This window comes from Nicotiana tabacum, chromosome 16, assembly GCF_000715075.1.
Source record: "Nicotiana tabacum cultivar K326 chromosome 16, ASM71507v2, whole genome shotgun sequence".
NCBI classification, from domain to species: Eukaryota; Viridiplantae; Streptophyta; class Magnoliopsida; order Solanales; family Solanaceae; genus Nicotiana; species Nicotiana tabacum.
This window is the reverse complement of record NC_134095.1, coordinates 27,667,359-27,687,353: the sequence shown is the minus strand read 5'-3', so window position 1 is coordinate 27,687,353 and position 19,995 is coordinate 27,667,359.

The following is a 19,995-nucleotide window of genomic DNA, read 5'->3' as shown; positions in this document are numbered from 1 at the left end:
TGGGCTCTTGCTTGAATGCCAAGATATCATCTCTCAATGCAGCCATATGCCCCGGTGAGAAAAATTTTGCAATGAACTTATCCGCCAACTCATCCCAAGTAGTGATGGAATGGTTGGGAAGTTGCTTGAGCCAATCCAATGACTTCCCTCTAAGTGATAATGGGAAGAGTCTCAACCTAAGAGCATCCTCGGACATATTAATTTGCTTGCTCCCCCAACATGTATCCACGGACCCCTTGAGATGTTTGTAAGCATTTTGATTTGCAGCGCCCGTGAAGTACCCACGTTGCTCTAGTAAGGTCAATATCACATTGGTTATTTTAAATTGCCCGCCCGTATTTGGGGTGGGACAATAGCACTTGCATAGCCTTGGTTTGGAAGCACTCTAGGAGCCACTCTTGGAGGTGGCGGAGGAGGGTCTGGGATATTGTCATTAATATTAGCATTAGCCTGGCAGCCTTTTCGTTGTCCTTGAGGTACAAGAGGCACCTCATCATCTCCAACATCATCGACCTCCTCCCCCACAATCACATTTCCAAGAGGGTCATTGGCGTTGTTCGCTGCCATTTGGTACCTGAGTTGTGACACAAACAAATTAGTAACAAGGAAGGAAAGAAGAACAATACACAAAACTATGTAGATAGATAGCCAAAACCGCTATCTCCCCGGCAATGGCGCTAAAAAGTGATCGAGGCCAACCCTGCACTACTATTGAGTAGCGAGAGAGGGTCGAAATAGCTTTTACCCGATTAAGGTTGGGATTGATTTTCACATGGAGCTAGAAGTTGGAGTCGGGTGTCTGTCTAAAGTGGAGTTGTGTATGTGTTCCAAATTGCACTTCTTAACATTTTTGGGTTTTTGATTTACTTCTAATTTATCAAACTACAATGCTAAATTAAACTAGAATAAGCTGAGAGTAAAGTATTGCGAGTGGTTCAAATGATTAAAAGCCACTAGGGTAGTGACTTTTGCCTAGGTGGTCAATTGACGGATACTTGAGTCTAAGGCATGATTGACATATTTGGGGAGTATGATATAATCATTGCACGATTTTACCCACTCTAAACCTCTCGGTGGTTCGAGTGATTTTACCCGAATTGACTTTCTCAAGACCAATTGGGTATGCAAATTTGCACAAGCAATCAAGGTTCAAGTCGGGTATTACTATCTCTAGGTTTAACCCTTTAATTGGGGCTATCAATCTCTTGAGTACGCCCGAATTCCTTGTTGGACCAATTTCAGAGACTTAGGCTCTCTTTCTCAAGAAGAGCCAAAGTCAACTAAACACAAACTAGTATTTGCAACAACCAATTAAGCAATTAAACATGAAATTAGCCAAAATATCAAACACCCATAGCCAATCTAGCCCGAAAACACAAGACCTCTCAATTGCCCACACTAGGGTTGAGCCACAACCCTAGCTTATGGGTCTAGCTACTCATAATTAGAGAAGAAAATAAAGAAATAGATGAAGAAAAACTCATATTAATTAATTGCTAAGATAAACTAGAAGATTCAATATTGAAATAAAGCTAAAATTACTCAAAATAGCTAAAATATTCGAAGTCATGAGTGCAACCCAGTACCAAAACTATCTGATAACCTAAAAATGGGAAAAGAAGCTATTTATACTAAGATGAAAAATCTGGACAAAAATACCCCTACAGGGCTAGTGCGGACCGCACAAAATCACTTGTGGCTGTACTAAGGCTCTTGACTTAAAATCCAGCTCTCTGAACTCGGGCAATGCGGACCGCACAAAATCGAGTGCGGCCGCGGTGGCTTCTAGTGCGGTCCGCATGAAATGGAGCGTGGACCGCATTGGCTTCAATCTCCAAACTGGCACTTCTCTGATCCTTGGTTTTGTGGACCGCAAGAAATCGAGTGCGGCCGCAGTGACTCCAATTCGGACCGCATTGAATCTCATGCGGCCGCATTGCCTGTTTTCTTGGAAGTCCACCTCTGTGAACCTCACTTGTGCGGACCGCACAGAATGGTGTGCGACTGCATTGAGCCTGCTTGCCTGAGCTTGTCTTGTCTTGGTACTTGTGCAAGTTTCACTCCTTTTTTAGCCGATCTTTGACATCTTGTCACTTTGTTGATCAAACCTGCAATCAAGCACAACTTGTGAGCTTTTTTGGGACCATTTTGTAAAAATTTCTAATCAAAACATAAGCAAGAAGGAGGATAAAATGTATCAAAATCCCTAGTTATCACGTAGCTACTATCATGTTAATTGTCCGGGTAGTTTAGGACCCGTGTCATGCTATAATTGCAAATGTTATATGTCTTCTTGCTAATATGATCACTTAGGATATGCTAGAGAATTGGAAATGAACATAAGTGAGCATATGTTGTGTTGAATACTTGTATGAGTTTATTTGAATATAAATGCGCCTTCTTGTATTCTTCTGTTGATAATTGATATTTGTGGATCGGGCCGATCGCCTTGGTAGAAATATATGCATCTATGGTTCGCGCCATTAGACCCTCTGGCAGTGCATTGTTTCTTTTATGTTGGATTGGGCCGTCGACCTCGGCATAACGTGTGCATGATATTTATGTGAATTTATTATTGATGACCTGCCTATTACATGGTTTAAATTGTAAAGGATTAACTGGGGTATTAAAATGACATGACTTAGAAATACTTATTTCACATGTTATATATTGTGACCATCATGCCTGGCATAACATCATATTATATTATTTGGCCCTAGTAGGTATCAAGTCGACCTCTCATCTCTACTTCTTCGAGATTAGACGGGATACTTACTGGGTACATATTGTTTATGTACTCATGCCATGCTTCTGTACTTAATTGTACAAGCTCTGAGGAAGGTTCATCTGGCTATCAGACCGTTGCGCGTCCCTGATCATAGTTCGAGACTTCCACGGTGGCCTGCTTTCCCTTCATGTGCCGATCAACAGCTGGATGGAGTCTTCCTTACTTTTGACTATCTATTCTGTTTCAGACAATAGGATAGATGTATCATTTTGTATATTCTATTAGTTTCCCACAGATCGTGACACCAGGTCTTGGCACACACATTAGTAGACGTTTCTTTTGGATTGTATAATTATTATTGGATGTTGCATATTATCACCTGCTTTTAATTGCAAATTAAGAAAAAATATTGTAACTATTTTGGGTAAGTAAAATAAAAATTCACTAATACTTCCATGTTGGCTTGCCTAACAATGGTGTTGGGATCCATCATGACCTATTATGTAAATGGGTCGTGACAACATGGTATTAGAGCACTAGGTTCACGTAGGTCTCACAAGTCATGGGCAAACCTAATAGAGTCTTGCGGATCGGTACAGAGACATATGTATTTATCTTCGAGAGGATATAGGGTGTTAGGAAACTACTCTTTATTTATTTCCTACCGTGAAGTGGATGGTACACTAAATTTCTTCCTTTAATTCTCTCACAGATGGTGAGGACACACACGACGGATGTTCCAAACCCAGGAGGGGCTGCTCCCCTCGTTGCTAGAGGTTGAGGCAGAGGCCGGGGGAGGGCACCGACCCGAGGAATGGGACAAGGGCATCCCAGAGTTGTTCCGGTAGCACCCCCAGCAGATCCTGCGGGAGATCCTATTATTGAGGAGCAAGGCGAGGTGCCCGCAGCTGAGCCTACCCCGGCAAACTTTATGACATCACCGGGATTCCAGGAGGTCATGGGTCGTATGCTATGATTCATGGACACCATGACTCAGGCTGGTTTATTTCCAGCAGATCCAGCTACATCACAGGCAGGAGGGGGAGCACAGACCCCTACTGCTCAGGCTCATGGTCATGCAGCTGTAGTGTATCAGACTCCGGGTGCACTACCCGCGGATGGGGCTCAGCCAGTTGCTGCAGTGATACCCGAGCCCAGACCAAATGCGGATGGTGACCCACAGAAGCTGTTGGATAGATGGACTAGACTTCACCCTCCTATCTTTGGGGTGAGCATCATGAGGATGCTCAGGACTTCATTGATAGGTGCAGGTACAAACTACACAATATGAGGATATTGGAGTCGCATGGGGTTAACTTCACCACTTTTCAGCTAGAGGGTAGGGCCAGTAGATGGTGGAAGTCCTATGTTCTTGGTAGGCCAGCAGGTTCTCCTCCTATCACTTGGAGTCAGTTCACACAGTTATTCCTGGACAGGTATATTCCACCCTCTGAGAGGGAAGAGCTACGGTATCAGTTCGAGTAGTTGGAGCACGGTCAGATGTCGGTGACCGACTATGAGGCAAGGTTTTCTGAGTTATCCCACCATGCATTGATGATACTTTCTACTAATGTAGAGAATGAGGAGGTTCGTTGCAGGGTTGCATTCTGGCATCAGGGACAACATGGCCCGAGAGGTGGAGATGGGGAGTCCTTATCAGTTAGTGGTGGAGATTGCTCGGAGGATTAAGGGCTAATGTCTGAGGGGTAGGGAACAGATGCAGCAGGATAAGAGAGCTAGATTCTCCGGAGAGTTCAGAGGTGCCCCGGCCAGGGGCAGAGGTTAGTTTGGTAGGGGACAGCCAACGGGCCCCCACATTTAGCACTACCACCTGCTCGGGGTGCTTCGGCACGTCCCTATTTCAGTCCCATACCAGAGAGTTTTTACCACCCACCAGCTATTCAGGGTTCCTCCGGTAGGTATTCAGGTCCTCAGGGTTCTTCCGATTCTTATTTCAGTGCTATGCCGGAGAGTTCATACCGTCCACCGGCTATTTCGGCCATCAGAGTCAGCTGTCAAAGCAGTAGGTTGCCGCATCGCAGGGTTGTTTTGAGTGCGGAAACCTTGGTCATATGAGGAGATATTTCCCCAGCCTTTGGGGCAAGGCAGTACATCAGGGTTAGTAGGCTATGATTTCAGCACTGGCTGCCCCGCCACCTAAAGGTGGAGGGTAGACTAGTAGGGGTTGTCCTAGAGGTGGAGGCTAGGTAGGGAGAGGTCAGTCAGCTACTACTCAGTCAGGTGAAGGCCAGCCAGCCGGTGCTCTAGCTAGATTTTATGCCCTTCCGGCTAGGCCAAATGCATTGGCCTCAAATGACGTCATCACATGTATTGTTTCCATCTGCGGTAGAGATGCTTCGGTATTATTTGATCTAGGGTCTACCTATTCGTATATATCATCTCTGTTTGCTCGTTTATTGGCTATTGCTTATGAGCCCTTGGGCACTCCTATTCATGTGTCCACTCCTGTGGGTGATTCTATGATTATGGATCGGATCTACCGATCCTGTGTGGTCACATTCTATGGTTTCGAGACTAGAGTAGACCTCCAGTTGCTTCATATGATCGATTTTGAGATCATCCTATGCATGGATTGGTTATCTCCATATCACGCCATCCTAGATTGCATGTCAAGACTGTTACTTTAGTGATGCCAGGGTTGGAGTGGAAGGGTTCCACAGTTGATATGTCTAGTCGGGTTATCTTTTTCCTGAAGGCTCGGCAAATGGCCGAGAAGGGGTGTTTGGCTTAGTTGGCTTATGTTCAGGACAGCACTGCAGAGTCTCTGACGATTGCAGTAGTTCGAGAGTTCGCTGATGTGTTTCCTTCCGATCTTCCTGGCATGCCACTGGATCGTGATATTGATTTCTATATTGACTTGGCTCCAGGCACCCAACCTATATCTATCCCACCGTACCGAATGTCTCCAAAGGAGTTGAAGGAGCAACTTGAGGAGTTGTTAGCAAAGGGGTTTTATTAGACTTAATGTATCGCCTTGGGGTGCACCAGTGTTATTTGTGAAGAAGAAGGATGGGAAAATGCGGATGTGCATTGATTACCACCAGTTAAACAAAGTCACCATCAAGAATAAGTATCCATTGCCTCACATTGATGATTTGTTTGACCAGTTTCAAGGTGCTAGGGTGTTCTCTAATATCGACATAAGGTCAGGGTACCATTAATTGAAGATTCGAGACTCATATGTTTCGAAGACTGCATTCCGGACCAGATATGGCCATTATGAGTTTTTGGTGATGTCCTTTGGCTTGACTAATGCCCTAGCAGCATTTATGGACTTGATGAACAGAGTGTTCATGCCTTATATTGATTCCTTTGTCATCGTCTTCATTGATGACATCTTGATATACTTCCATAACCTAGGGAGTACGAGCAGCATTTGAGGGTAGTGCTTCAGACCTTGCGAGAGCAGAAGCTATATGCTAAGTTCTCCAAGTGTGAGTTCTGGCTAGTGTCAGTGGCATTCTTGGGGCATATTGTGTCAGGGGGAGGGTATTAAGGTGGACCCCAAGAAGATTGAGGCAGTTCAGAGTTGGCCACGTCCTACTTTAGTGACCAAGATCAGGAGTTTCCTAGGGTTAGCAAGTTATTACAGACGATTTGTGCAGGGCTTTTCATCTATTGCATCACTAATGACTAGATTGACCCAGAAGGGTGCTCTTTTCCATTGGTCCGATGATTGTGAGGCAAGCTTTCAGAAGCTCAAGACAGCCTTGACTACAGCACTAGTTCTTGTGTTGCCTTCCGGTTCAGGGATATATACGGTATATCGCGACACTTCGCGCGTTGGATTGGGATTGTATTAATGCAGAAGGGGCGAGTTATTGCATATGTTTCGTGTTAACTGAAGATCCATGAGAAGAATTATCCTGTTCATGATCTGGAGTTGGCCGCGATTGTTCATGCTCTTAAAATATGGAGGCATTATCTGTACAGGGTATCATGTGAGGTTTATACTGATCATCGCAGCTTACAGCACTTGTTCAAGCAGAGGGATCTTAATTTGAGGTAGCGTAGATTGCTTGAGTTGCTGAAGGATTATGACATCACCATTTTTTATCACCCGGGCAAGTCAAATGTGGTCGCAGATGCCTTGAGCAGGAAAGCAGAGAGTATGGGTAGCTTGGCATTCATTCCAGCAGAGGAGAGGCCACTAGCTTTGGACATCCAGTCCTTCGCTAACAGACTTTTGAAGTTGGATATTTCAGAGCCCAGCCGAGTTCTTGTGTGTGTTATTGCTCAGTCTTCATTATTTGGGCAGATCAAGGCCCAGCAGTTCCAGGATCCACATTTGGCTGTTCTTAGAGAGACAGTGCTTCAGGGTAGTGCCAAGGAGGTTTCTATTGGCGAGGATGTTGTTTTGCGACTCCAGGGTTGCCTATGTGTTCCTAATGCTGATGGTCTGAGGGAGAGGATACTAGAGGAGGCACACAGTTCGCGGTATTCCATTCATCCTGGTGCTACGAAGATGTATCGTGACTTGAGGCAGCATTATTGGTGGCGGAGGATGAAGAAAGACATAGTGGAGTATGTGGCTAGGTGTTTGAATTGCCAGCAGGTCAAGTACGAGCACTAGAGGGCGGGTGGCCTACTTCAGCATATGCCTATACCAGAGTGGAAGTGGGAGCGCATTACTATAGATTTCGTAGTTGGCTTGCCCCAAACCTTGCGGAAGTTTGATACAGTATAGGTCATCATAGATAGGTTGACCAAGTCGGCACACTTTATACCGGTTGTGACTACTTACACTTTGGAGAGGCTGGTTCAGATTTACATTCAGGAGATAGTCCGGTTGCACGGTGTGCCTGTTTCCATCATATCAGATAGAGGCCCTCAGTTCACTTCTTGTTTTTGGAGATCTGTTCAGGGTGAGTTGGGGATCCGCGTGGAGTTTAGTACAACATTTCATCCACAGACCGACGGGCAGTTGGAGCGGAGAGTTTAGATCTTGGAGGACATGCTTAGAGCATGTGTGATTGACTTTGGAGGATAGTGGGATCAGTTCTTGCCTTTGGTAGAGTTTACATACAACAACAGCTATCAGTCCAGCATTGAGATGGCTCCATTTGAGGCTTTATACGGTCGGCGATGTCGTTCTCCTATCAGATTGTTCGAGCCTGGTGAGGCTAAGTTATATGGTACAGATTTGGTGCAAGATGCCTTGGACAAGGTAAAGTTGATTCAGGAGAGTCTTCGTACAGCTCAGTCCAGACAGAAGAGTTACGCGGATCAGAAGGGTATCATTCATGGTTGGCGAGAAAGTCCTCTTGAAAGTCTCATCAATGAAGGGTGTTATGAGGTTCGGGAAGAAGGGAAAGCTAAGCCCAAGGTTTATTGGCCCATTTAAGGTGTTGAGACAAGTTGGGGAGGTAACTTACGAGCTTACTTTACCCCCTAGTTTATCGGGAGTTCACCCAGTCTTTCACATGTCCATGCTTCGGAGGTATCATGCCGACTTGTCCCATGTGTTGGACTTCAGTACTATTCAGTTGGATGAGAGCCTGAGTTACGAGGAGGTGTCAGTTACCATTATTTATAGACATGATTTCCAGTTAAGGTCCATGAGGATTTTAGCGGTAAAGGTCCAGTGGAGGGGCCAACCAGTCGAGGAGGCGACTTGGGAATCCGAGGAGGACATGCAGAGCATATACCCACATTTATTCAGCACCTCGGGTACTTTTCTATGTCCGTTCAAGGACGAACATTTGTTTAAGAGGTGGAGAATGTAACGACCCGAATGGTCGTTTTGATTTTTAGAACCCCGTCCCCCAAAATAAAACTTCTCGCGCTTGCTTTAAATAATTTACGACCCGCGGGTATGGTGGGTTCAGGAATTGGAAGGATTTGGGTTGAAATTTGCTTATTTGATTACTTAAGATTTTCTTAAAAGGCTAAGTTTGACTTTGGTCAAAATTTTTAGCAAACGGACCCGAATTCGTATTTTAACAGTTCCGGAGGGTCCGAAGGAAAATATGGGACCTGGGCGTATGCTTGGAATCAAATTTCGAAGTCCCTAGGCCGAGTAATGAATTTTTATTAGGAATTTTTAAGGATTTAAAGAAACTAATTAATGATTTATCACATGGTTATCGGACCCGGTACAGGTTCAATAAAACATTTAAGACTTGCCCGCAAAATTTGGTGTCAATCCGAGTAGTTTAGGTGTGTTTCGGCTCGTTAGAGGAGAATTAAGAACTTGAAGTTCATAAGTTTGATTCAATTGGTTTATGGGGTGATTCTTAGATTTAGCGTTGTTTCGGGCATTCTGAAGGTTCGAGCAGGTCCGTTTCATGATTTCAGACTTGTCGATATGTTCGGGCGGGGCCCGGAAGCCCCGAGTATCAATCGAATGAGGCTCGAGTGAAGTTGGAAAGGTTGAGAAGAGCTGAAGCATTTACTTCTGTCATAACCGCACCTGCGGTTGGTCAGCCACAGGTGCGAGACCGCAGAAGCGGTCGTCCTCTCGCAGATGCGGCCAAGGCAGGACAGGCCCAAAACCGCAGAACGGCTTGAAGACCGCAGAAGCGGTCCCAGCCCGCTTGGCCAATTCCGCGGATGCGATCTCTTCCTCGCAGATGCGGCCCCTGACCGCAGATGCGGAAATCGCTGAAGTAGTGAGCTTCATTTAATACGGGTTCTAAGTCATTTTTGCCACTTTCCACTCATCCATTGGGCGATTTTGGAGCTTTTGAGAGAAGACTTTCACCTAGAATCTTGAGGTAAGTTTATCCCACCTATTCCTAGTTTAATACTTGTGTCTTAGGTAGATTAAACACTACGATTAAGGTAAAATTATGGGGTTAGAGCAAAACCTAGGGTTTTGATAAAACTTAGATTTTTCCACGAAATTGGTTATGAAGAGAAGTACAAATCATATATTATTGATCCTTAGGTCACAAAGAACAACTTTCTTCGAAAAATTTCAGAATCCGGGCACGTGGTCCCGGGGTCGGATTTTAGGAAACTTGTGTTTAAGGTTGGGAAATTGCTTTAATAGTTAGGATGTGACCTTATGAGCTTGTATTGACTAGTTCTTACCCCATTTAACTAGTTTTGAATCATTCGGCTCCAAATTGAGGGTTCGGGCTCGTTCTTGGTATTGGAAGTGCGCTTTGGAGCGATGCGAGTCTCCTTTCTAACCTTGTAAGAGGGAATTGTCCCCATAGGAGTAATAATTGTATAATTTGCTACTAAATGCGGGGTCTATGTATGCACTAGGTGACGAGAGTCCGTGCGTGGCTACTATCATGTTAATTGTCCGGGTAGTTTAGGACCCGTGTCATGCTATAATTGCAAATGTTATATGTCTTCTTGCTAATGTGATCAGTTAGGATATGCTAGAGAATTGGAAATAAACATAAGTGAACAAATTCTGTGTTGAATACTTGTATGAGTTTATTTGAATATAAATGCGCCTTCTTGTATTCTTCTGTTGATAATTGATATTTGTGGATCGGGCCGATCGCCTTGGTAGAAATATATGCATCTATGGTTCGCGCCATTAGACCCTCTGGCAGTGCATTGTTTCTTTTATGTTGGATTGGGCCGTCGACCTCGGCATAACGTGTGCATGATATTTATGTGAATTTATTATTGATGACCTGCCTATTACATGGTTTAAATTGTAAAGGATTAACTGGGGTATTAAAATGACATGACTTAGAAATACTTATTTCACATGTTATATATTGTGACCATCATGCCTGGCATAACATCATATTATATTATTTGGCCCTAGTAGGTATCAAGTCGACCTCTCATCTCTACTTCTTCGAGATTAGACGGGATACTTACTGGGTACATATTGTTTATGTACTCATGTTACCCTTGTGTACTTAATTGTATAGGCTCTGAGGCAGGTTCATCTAGCTATTAGACCGTTGCGCGTCCCTAATCATAGTCCGAGACTTCCACGGTGAGCTATTTTCCATTCTTGTGCTGATCAGCAGCTGGATGGAGTCTTCCTTACTTTTGATTGTCTATTATGTTTCAGACAGTAGGATAGATGTATTATTTTGTATATTCTACTAGTTTCCCACAGCTTGTGACACCAGGTCTTGGTACACACATTAGTAGACGTTTCTTTTGGATTGTATAATTATTATTGGATGTTGCATATTATCACTTGCTTTTAATTGCAAATTAAGAAAAAATATTGTAACTGTTTTGGGTAAGTAAAATAAGAATTCACTAATACTTCCGCGTTGGCTTGCCTAACAACGGTGTTGGGCGCCATCATGACCTATTATGTAAATGGGTCGTGACATGATAATTTTCATTGAGGTTCCACGTAGCGATGGTGTTATGTGAGCAGGATGGCTCTTTGGTTTCAGAACATATATCGCACCTCAATTGTGCTTGAGTTTATTAGCTTAAGGCGCTATATGTCTCCCCAATGATGGTATTATGTACTTAGCGTGCTTGTGACTGATATTCGGTATTTTATTGTAATAAGAAATTTAGCTCGGTATATATATACTTATGTGAATTTTATGTGTGGATCGGGTGGAACACCACCATGGGTATATTATTTGGATCGGGTTGCACACCGCAACAATGTGATGTTGAGTACAGTTCCCTATACATGTTTTTGTGTGTTTTGTTTCCCATTTTTTGAGGAAAGTTCATATTAGTCGCGTGAGTTGAGTAGTCCCTTCCTGAGTTCATTTTCCTTATGTATCTCATTCGAGCTTGCAGCCTATTGGAACGTTACGGTATCATATGGGACTTTTGATCATGACCGAGGTAGCTTATTTCCTGAGCAATTCGTACTGGGTGAGACGAGATTATTGGATCTAGGATCAGTGCAATCGGATTATATGAAGTATATTAAAGAGCAAAGATCATTATTTGGTTCAGAATGAGGTAATTGTTCTTGTCAGAAGTATAGACTCAATGATTTGTTGACTTGGTTGTTGGTTATACATTTCTACACATCTCTTCTGTCGTGGAGGTATTGCGAGACTTATATATATCATGAGGTGTGTTGTGAGCATCAGATTCGGGGAATGTTGGTTATTATGATCAGAGAATGTTATTATGGTCCTGTGAATGATGTGGTGCATGGTGAGAATTCAGCAAAGGTATGCAGTCATGTTCTGGTATCTCGTGTAGTGATTGATTCGGTGTTCATATATTAGAAGCAGACCTAACGGAGAATTCCGGATATTGGAATTGGACTCTAAGCTTATTTGCTTGAATAAAAGGGAATATCTTCAGAATTGATCGAGCTAATGTGCTGAACTGGGTTGTAGAAGCACGCGTAGGTGCACGAGGCGTTAAACAATGATTTCAGACAACTCCAGCGCAGTTCTTAGCACGTTCGAGGGCGAACGTATGTTTAAATAGGAAAGAACGTAACGACCCGATCAATCGTTTTGAGCTCCAGCATGTCGTTCAATGGTTTGAGGGTATGAGCAGCTTCACTTCAGGTATTATGAATTGTACGCATGGTCGGAATTGAATTCCTGGAAGTTTAGAGTTGATTTGGAGAGAGAATCCTCATTTTGGAAGCTTTAAGTTGAAAGAATTGACTAAGACTGGATTTTTGAGTAAACGACCTCGGAATCGGGATTCGAAGGTTCCAGCAGGTTGGTATGATAATTTCAGACATGGGCGTATGACCAGATCAGATTTTGGAAGACCTGGGAACATTTCAGCACCTATTGTGGAAGTTAACATTTTTGGAAGGATTTCATAAGTTTGGGTTAAAGTGCCTTTCAGTGTTATCAATGTCTATTTAGGATTTCGAGTCTAGGGATAGCTCCGTATGGTGATTCTGGTATTGGGAGCGCTATCGGAAGTGAATTCGGAGGTCCGTAGGTCATTTTGGAGTCATTTGGCTAAAGACAGAAATTTGAAGGTTTTTGAGGAGTTTGACCGGAAGTGGACTTTTTGATATCGGGATCGAATTCTGATTCCGGAAGTTGGAGTATATCCGTAATGTCAAGTATGACTTGTGCACAATATTTGAGGTCAATCGAATGTGATTTGATAGGTTTAAGCAACGAAAGTTGAAGTTTGAAATTTTAAAGTTCATTAAGCTTGAATTGGAGTTCGATTCATGATTTTGATGTTGTTTGATGTGATTTGATGCTTCGAACAAGTTCGTATTATGTTTTTGGACTTGTGCGGGTGACTGGTTTGGAGCCCTGAAGGGCTCAGGTGAGATTCAGGATGGCTTCGGAGTGATTTGCTAAGAAATGGGACTGCTGGTACTAGTATGACTGTATTTGCGGTGTTTTGGTCGTAAATGCAACCATCGCATTTGCGAGAGGGAGCTCGCATTTGCCAACCTGGGGTTGCTGGGGGAGATCGCATTTGCGAGGGGGTCATCGCTTTTGCGATGCTGTCCTCTTCATATTTGCGAGGATTTTGTCGCAAATGCGACCATGGCAGGGAAGTTGGGCTTCGCATTTGTGATGCCTTTGTCGCAAATGCGACCATTGCAATTGCGACTCAGAGGTCGCAAATGCGATTTTTGCATCTGGTGCAATGGCTTTTTATTCCGAGCCTTAGCCCATTTCCCTCATTTTCCACTTGTCGTAGGCAATTTTTGAGAGCATTTGAGAAGGAGTTCCATCATCATCAAAGAGGTAAGTGATTTCTTCTAGTTCTGGGTTAAATACAAGGATTATATATGGATTTAAACATGTAGAATTGTGGGAACTTAGGGATTTTGAAGAAAAACCTAGAAATTGAGATTTTCGGATTTGGACCACGATTTTGGGCATGGAATTTAGAATAAATTATATATTTGAGTTCATGAGGTCATGGATAAACTTTATCTTCGAAAAATTTCGAAATCCGGGCACGTGAGCCCGAGGGCAATTTTGTCAACTTTTCAATCGGGTTTAGGAATTGTTATAAATTGGATTATAATGAGTAATTGAACACCAATTAATGGGTTTACATAATTATTGGCTAGTTTAGGAGCATTTTTGCATCGAATTGAGTCTTCGAAAGGGCATGGAATGCCGGTTATGGAACTTCGGAGCGAGGTGAGCCTCCTTTCTAACCTTCTAAGAAGGAATTGTCCCCATAGGTAAATTAATTGATTATGTGCTTCTATTTGTGGGGGCTACGTACGCATGAGGTGACGAGAGTCCGTACGTAGCTTCTAGCTATGCCTATGTCCGGGTAGTTTTAGGCTTACATCATGCCTTGTTGATATTGTTATTGATTTATATTTGTTGCTTGCCTTGAAAGGTAGCGAGATTGAGTTTGCTCATTAAATGTTTTGGAAATAGTGAAATTGAATAATATAGGATTTAAAAGGTTTCATTTGAACTTCGCATTTTTGGAAAGAATTGAGAAATGTTATAATAAGCTTAAGAAATCTATGTGTAACCGCGTCGCACGTATGTTTCGTGAGTGGGGTAATTTTCTTAAAAAGCTACAAGACGAATTTCCCTTATTTTTAAAAGGAATCAAGAAAGAGATATGATTTAAATGTTAAACTTATATTTGACCGTGTTGCATGTATGTTTCGCGAGCGGGGTATTTCCTTCTACACTCTTATGGGATCAGGTCGTTCGCCTTGGCAGGATTTATGTACCACACTCTCATGGGAGCGGGCCATTCGCCTCAGCAAGTTAATAGATGCATCTATGGTTCGCATCGTTCGAGTCTCGGCAGTGCACATTTTACTTTATGTTGGATCGGGTCGTACGCCTCAGCATTTCCTATATATGTATGTATATACACATCATTATTATGGAGCTCGTGCGTAACATTTGGCTAGAAGCCAGGATATCTGAGGATCTTTCCCTGATTTGAATTATGACAACCATTTTATGACAGTCACTATACCTTTATATATATGCTCCGGTTACGGAGGGAACATGCTAGTTGATAGCTTGAGTATAATTGTAAAGAATAGAATTGTACCACGTATTTTATGCATGTTTATTTCATATGTTTACTCTGCTTCATATTTATTCACTTCTTTACTGTATTTGTAATCATTGGACCACTAGTAAGTGTCGAAGTCGACCTCTCGTCACTACTTTTTCGAGATTAGATGGGATACTTGCTGGGTACACGTTATTTTTGTACTCATACTACACTTGTTGTGCATTTTTGTTGCACAGGCATATGTATGACTAGTGGCCTAGTCAGGAGTAGCGGCATGTTTGATACGAAGACTTAGATGAGCTGCACCTCTCGAGGCGATCCGCAACTGGCAGAGTCTCCTTTAGAGTACTATATTGTATTTTCCTTTCTGTCTAGTTTGTATTCCGGACAATTATTGTATTTCATTGTTTCCTAAAAATTACTCATGCATTTGTGACACCGCGTTCTGGGATGCCAATGGGATTATTCAGTGTTAAAATTTGTTAAAGACACCGTTATTTATTCAGTGGAATTCCTTATTAATTGTTTAATGTTTAAAAAGAAATGATTTCAAAAATATTAAAACAAGAAATTACTAGTTAATTGGTGTTGGCTTGGTTGACAGTGGTGTCCGGCGCCATCACGACCCTTAGTGGATTTTGGATCGTGACAGCTCGCAAATGCGAACATGAGGTGCCCCAGCTACTCTTCGCAATTGCGATGAGTTACTCGCAAATGCAAACCTATCAGAGGTCGTAAATGCGAAGCCTGACCTCGTACTTGCGAGGTCTGAGGCCTGCACCAAAAACAGAAGCACACCAGCAATGTTCTAAGTCCAAATTTCACTCTGTAGCCTATCTGAAACTCACCCAAGCCCTCGGGGCTCTAAATCAAATATGCACACAAGTCTAAAAATATCATACGAACTTGCTCGCACGATCAAATAGCCAAAATAACACCTAGAACTATGAATCCGACACCAAAATCAAATGAAATTTTCCAGAAACTTTAGAATTGCTATATTAAGAACCGGACATCCGAATCATGTCAAACCAACTCTATTTCTCACCAAATTCGACAGGCAAGTCATAAATATAGTATTAAACCTATACTGGGTTCCAGAACCAATATACAGACCCGATATCCAAAAGGTCAAACATTTCAAAGTCATTAAGATTTTAATTTTCAAATTTTGATAAAGTGCAATAACTCGGGTTAGGGACTTCAAAATTCGATTCTGGGCATATGCCCAAGTCCCAAATCAAGATACAGACCCACAAGACCGTCAAAATATGAATCTAGGTCATTTTTCTCAAAACGTTGACCAAAGTCAACTCAAAAGGATTTTAAGGCAAATTTTTTATATTTTCTCAGTTTTTAACATAAAAGCTTTTCAGAAACACGTCCGGACTGTGCACGTAAATCGAGGAAGGCTAAATAAGATATTTAAGGCTTCAAAGCGCAGAATTAGGTTCTACAATATAAGATGACCTATTGGATCATCACATTCTCCACCTCTAAAACAACCGTTCGTCCTTGAACAAACATAGAAAAGTACTCGGGCTGGTAAAAAGGTGGGGATATCTACTTCGGATGTCCGACTCAGACTCTCAAGTAGCTGCCTCGACGGGTTGACCTCTCCACTGCACTCGAACTGAAGGATAACTCTTTGACCTCAACTAACGAACTTACCAGGCTAGAATAGCCACCGGCTCCTCCTCATAAGTCAAATCCTTGTCCAACTGGATAGAATTGAAATCTAACATGTGGGACGGATCGCCGTGATACTTTCGGAGCATGGACACATGGAAGACCGGATGAACCGCTGATAAACTAGGTGGCAATGCGAGCTTGTAAGACACCTCACCCACTCTCTAAAGAATCTCAAAAGCCCCGATATACCTAGGTCTCAACTTTCCCTTCTTTCCGAACCTCATCACACCCTTCATGGGTGATACCCAGAGCAACACTCTCTCCCCGACCATGAATGCAACATCACAAACTCTACGGTCGACATAACTCTTCTACCTGGAATGAGCTATGCAAAGTCGATCCTAGATAATCTTGACCTTATCTAAAGTATCCTGTACCAAATCTATACCCAACAATCGAGCCTCCCTCGGCTCGAACCATCCAACCGGCAATCGGCATCGAATACCGTATAATGCCGTATAATGGAGCCATCTGAATGCTCGACTGGTAGCTATTATTATAAGCAAACTCCGCAAGTGGTAAGAAATAATCCCAAGAACCTCCAAAGTCTATAACACAAGTGCGAAGCATATCTTCCAATATCTGAATAGTGTGCTCTGACTGTCTGTCTGCCTGTGGATGAAATGTTGTACTCAACTCCACCCGCGTGCCTAACTCACGCTGTACAACCCTCCAGAAATGTGAGGTAAACTACGTACCTCGATCAGAAATGATAGACACGAGCACACCTTGAAGACGAACAATCTTGCAGATGTAAATCTCAGCCAACCAATTCGAAGAATAGGTAAGCCACAGGAATAAAATACACTGACTTGGTCAGCCTGTCCATAATGACCCAAACTGCATCGAACTTCTTCTAAGTCCGTGGGAGTCCAAAAACGAAATCCATAGTGATACACTCCCACTTCCACTCAGGAATCTCTAACTTCTGAAGCAAACCACCCGGTCTCTGATGCTCATACTTTACATGCTGACAATTTAGACACCGAGCTACATACGCAACTACATCCTTCTTTATCCTTATCAACCAATAATGTTGCCGCAAATCCTGATACATTTTGGTGTCACCCGAATGAATAGAATACCGGGAACTGTGAGCCTCCTCAAGAATCAACTCACGAAGTCCATCTACATTAGGAACACAAACACGACCCTGCATTCTCAAAACTCCACTATCTCCAGCCGTAAACTGCTTGGCATCACGGTATCGCACTGTGTCCCTAAGGACAAGCAAATTAGAATCATCATATTGTCGCTCCCTAATGCGCTCAAACAAGGAAGATCAAGCGACTATATAATTTAGAACACGACTAGGATCAGAAACATCCAATCTCACGAACTGATTGGCCAAGGCCTAAACATCTAATGCAAGCGGTCTCTCACTGACTGGAATGTACGTAAGGCTACCCATACTCGTTGACTTTCTACTTAAGGCATCGGCTACCACATTGGCCTTCCTAGGATGATACAAGATGATGATATCATAGTCTTTCAATAGCTCCAACCACCTCCTCTGCCTCAAATTGAGTTCCCTTTCTTTGAACAAATGCTGCAAGCTCCGATGATCAGTGAATACCTTGCACGACATGTCGTAAAGATAGTGCCTCCAAATCTTCAGCACATAAATAATGGTTGCCAGCTCTAAGTCATGAACAGAGTAATTCTTCTCGTGAACCTTTAATTGTCACGACACATATGCAATAACCCTGTCATCATGCATCAATACCGCACCAAGTCCAATACGAGATGCATCACAATTTATCGTATAAGATCTTGAACATGTGGGCAACACCAACACTAGCACCGTAATCAAAGCAGTCTTGAGCTTCTAAAAGATCGCCTCACACTTGTCTGACCATCTGAATGGGGCACCCTTCTGGGTCAACCTGGTCAGCAGGGTTGCTATAGATGAAAACTTCTCCACAAATCAACGGTAATAACTTGTTAATCCCAAGAAACTCCGAATCTCTATAGCTGAAGTAGGTCTAGGCTAGTTTTGAACTGCCTCAATCTTCTTAGGATCCACTTGAATACCCTTTGCCGACACAACGTGCCCCAAGAAAGCGACTGAGTCCAACCAAAACTCGCATTATGAAAACTTAGCATATAACTGGCTATCTCTCAGAGTCTGAAGTACGATCCGAAGATGTTGTTCGTGCTCATCTCGATTGCGAGAGTAGATTAAGACATCATCAATAAACATAATCACAAAGGAATCCAGATAGGGTTTGAACACCCGGTTCATCAACTCCATAAATGATGTTGGGGCATTTGTCAGCCCAAATGACATCACTAGGAACTCATAATGCCCATACAGAGTCCAAAAAGCTGTCTTAGGGACATCGGATGCCCTAATCCTCAATTGATGGTAGCCAGACCTCAAATCGATTTGTGAAAATACCTTGGCACCCTGAAACTGATCAAATAAGTCATCAATCCTCGGCAATGGATACTTGTTCTTGATGGTGACTCTGTTCAACTGCTGGTAATCTATGCATATCCTCATCGATCCATCTTTCTTCTTCACAAACACCACGGGCTCACCCCAGGGTGAGACACTAGGTCTAATGAAGCCCTAATCAAGCAAATCTTGCAATTTCTCCTTCAATTTCTTCAACTCTGGCGGGGCCATATGGTATGGCAGAATAGAAATGGCCTGAGTGCTTGGAGCCAAGTCAATACAGAAGTCAATATCCATGTTAGGTGGCATCCCCCGCAGGTCTGCAAGAAACACCTCTGGAAACTCACGGAAAACTGGTACTAAATCCATGGAAGAAACCTCTGCACTAGAATTGCGGGCATAAGCCAAATAAGCTAGACACCTTTTCTCGACCATACGTCGAGCCTTCATATAAGAGATAACCCTACTGGTAGAATGGCAGGAGTCCTTCTCCACTCTAATCGAGGCAACCCCGGCAAGGATAAGGCCACCGTCTTGGCGTGACAATCCAATATAGCATGATAAGTTGACAGCCAATCCATACCAAAGATAACATCAAAGTCTACCATATCGAAAAGTAGAAGATCTACACTAGTCTCAAGACTCCAAATGGTAACCACACATGAACGATAAACACGATCTACAACAATAGCATATCCCACAGGTGTGGACACCCAAATATGAAGCAAAATAGGATGACACGTTGGAATAAGTAGAACCCAGATCAAATAGAACTGAAGCATCTCTACTACAAACTGAAACAGTACCTGTGATAATGGCGTTAGATGACTCAGCCTCAAGCCTGGCTGGAAAAGCATAACACCAAGGTTGGGCCCCACCACTCTGGACTGCATCTCTAGGATGGGCCCTAGCTGGCTAGCCTCCACCTCTATGAGCCTAACCTCCACCTCTAATGGTCTGAACACCTACCTCTAGCTGGTTGGGCAGGCAGTGAAGCACCCGGTGCCGGGACCATGGCACGAGAACCCTGATGTTGTAAGATGCTCGATACCCGTGGGAAAAACTTAGCAATGTGCCTCGAATCACCACAAGTATAAAAGGACCTCAGTTGCTGTGACTACTAACCCTAAAACTGACCCTATCGACCTGAGTAACCACCCTGAAAGCTCTAGAGTAGAGGTGCACTAATAGGAGCTGGTGGTGCATTGTAGGCTAGCTGGTCGAATTAAGGCATATGAGGGCCACGACCACCTGGAGCACTATAGAATGCCTGGAGTGGTGAATGAAATGGCCTGGGAGG